This window comes from Arachis ipaensis, chromosome B02 (assembly GCF_000816755.2).
Source record: "Arachis ipaensis cultivar K30076 chromosome B02, Araip1.1, whole genome shotgun sequence".
NCBI classification, from domain to species: Eukaryota; Viridiplantae; Streptophyta; class Magnoliopsida; order Fabales; family Fabaceae; genus Arachis; species Arachis ipaensis.
Genome location: NC_029786.2, coordinates 98931290 through 98931564, shown reverse-complemented (window position 1 = coordinate 98931564; position 275 = coordinate 98931290).

Here is a 275-nt window from a genome sequence, read left to right as displayed (position 1 = left end):
CCAGTTTGGGCGTTCAACTCTGGTTTTGGATCCTTTTCTGGCGCTGGACGCCAGATTTGGGCAGAAGGCTGGCGTTGAACGCCGGTTTACGTCATCAATTCTTGGCCAAAGTATGGACTATTATATATTGCTGGAAAGCCCTGAATGTATACTTTCCAACGAAATTGGAAGCGCGCCATTTTGAGTTCTGTAGCTCCAGAAAATCCACTTTGAGTGCAGGGAGGTCAGAATCCAACAGCATTAGCAGTCCTTTTTCAACCTCTGAATCTGATTTC